We start from the raw sequence: 2264 nt of genomic DNA, 5'->3' as shown, positions 1-2264 counted from the left end.
TCGAAATAAGACAATTTTTTACATGAAATAAATTCGAATACAAAAATGTTTTTCTGTTCTATAACACAAAATAGATAAGTATACGAAGTTTGAAAGTCTTTCGGTACCAAAAACACTACATAAAACTGGTGCCCCCGTTTTGAACAAGATCCTCAGTCTCTTTAGCCGAACTGCTAAGTTACGGGGAAGTAAACACACCAGCATCGGTTATAGAGCGATGTTGGGGGGGGGGGGTTCCAGACTCAGTCCCTTGCATGGCACCTTGGTCAAGTGTATTCTACCCTCACCTCAGGCCAACCAAAGCCTTGTGAATGGATTTGGTAAACGGAAACTGAAAGAAGCCCATTGTGCGTGTGTGTGTGTGTGTGTGAGAGAGAGAGAGGTCTGTGTGTGCTTAAAGCCAACATCACCAGCCTCTCTGAGGCTCAGGGTCCTAAGTTCTCTTAGATCTCTGTCACCCACAACCTCCAGCCATATCTAGTGGTCAGCACTTCTTTCCACAGCTGTCCTCATCCATATACATCACACATGTCCACACCAGCACAGCCTTCTTCCTGCCATTCACCACCTGACTCTTCCTCTCAGCACATTTATACTACGACATTCAGACACGCTTACATTGCACATCCAACAGAACTTGCTCACTTCATTTCTGTTTGGTCTTCTCTTGTTCTCTGCAGCCAAGGCCCATGTCTCAATGCCATGCAACAATTCTAACATAAGCATCATATAATTCGCCTTTCACTCTGTGGGAAAAGACCTTCGTTGCCACCAGTAGTAGCAGCTCCCTGAACTTTCTCCAACCCGTTCTTACTCTGGCCCCTATACTCTCAGGGCAACCACTTCTTTTGCTAATTACATCTCCGAGGGAGCAAAAGCCATCAACTACCTCCAGTGAGCCATCTGCACATTCAAGAGAGATTCTTTCCAGTTTGTCCATACTATGTACTGTTTATTTTCTTTGGTAGAGAGAACCTTGTGGAAGAGGTAGACCCAGGAAGACCTGGGATGAGCTGGCGAAGCACAGCCTTCGAACATTGGGCCTCACCGAAGCAATAACAAGTGACAGAGACCTTTGGAGATATGCTGTGCTTGAGAAGGCCTGGAAAACCAAGTGAGACCATAACCATGGCCGATGCCAGTGCAGCATAACCTGCCCATTTAAGAGTACCCTTCAATCATTGAGCAATAAACTGTGCTTGCAAAGACCTGTTGAGGCATGTGAAATCGTTGTCATGGCCGATGATAGTACTGCCTGACTGGCTGTTCTCTACAGCCAAGGCCCATGTCTCAATGCCATGCAGCATTGTAATTCTAACAATGCCAGTAGCCCATTAAAAACACCATTCAAGCGTGATCATTGCCAGTGCTGCTTGACTGGCTCGATCACGCTCAAATGGTGCTATTTACATGCCAGTGGCACGGAAGCCAGACAGCTGCTCTCGCAATGATCACGCTCGGACAGTGCTGTTAGTGCTCCACTGGCACCGGTGCCACACATGTATGTATGTCCTTTACAGCAGCATACCTGTTTCAGTCCTCCTCATTTTCTCTCTCTCTGTCTGGCTGGGTAATCATGTACCTCCTCTTTACAGTAAGACTTCTCTCTCTCTCTCTCTCTCTAATCTTTCATCACATCCTCCCAAAGCACCATCTCCTCTCAAACGGACTTTGTCCTGCAACGGACTTTGTCCTGCAACGGACTTTGTCCTACAACGGACTTTGTCCTGCAACGGACTTTGTCCTGCAACGTACTTGGTGACCTCGCTGCTGCTGATGTCACATAAAAAGCACCCAGTCCAGACTGTGAAGTGGATGGCGTTTGGAAGAGCAACCCTGCCCGTACTGACCTTGCCTGTGCTCCCACCCCACAAACAAAGCACTCGATCCACTCTGCTGGGTCAGAGCATCCAGCCATAAAAAAAAAGAAACCTGCCAAAACAGACACAGAAGTCTGGTGCATGCTCCTGTCAAACTGTCCAACCCATGCCAGCATGGAAGACGGACGTTAAATGATGATGATGGTATACATGTATATACAGACATACACACATGAATGTGCACATTCATGTGTATACATATACCTACATATAAACACACACGCACATATACATAGAAGTATACGTACATACATAGACACATTTATATGTATATAAATATATATATGTGTGTGTGTGTATGTATATATAAATATGCCTATGTGTGTGTGTATATATATATATATATATATATATATATATATATATATATATATATATATATAT

Source organism: Octopus bimaculoides, chromosome 28 (genome assembly GCF_001194135.2).
Source record: "Octopus bimaculoides isolate UCB-OBI-ISO-001 chromosome 28, ASM119413v2, whole genome shotgun sequence".
Taxonomy (NCBI): Eukaryota; Metazoa; Mollusca; class Cephalopoda; order Octopoda; family Octopodidae; genus Octopus; species Octopus bimaculoides.
Note: the sequence above shows the minus strand (reverse complement) of the source record.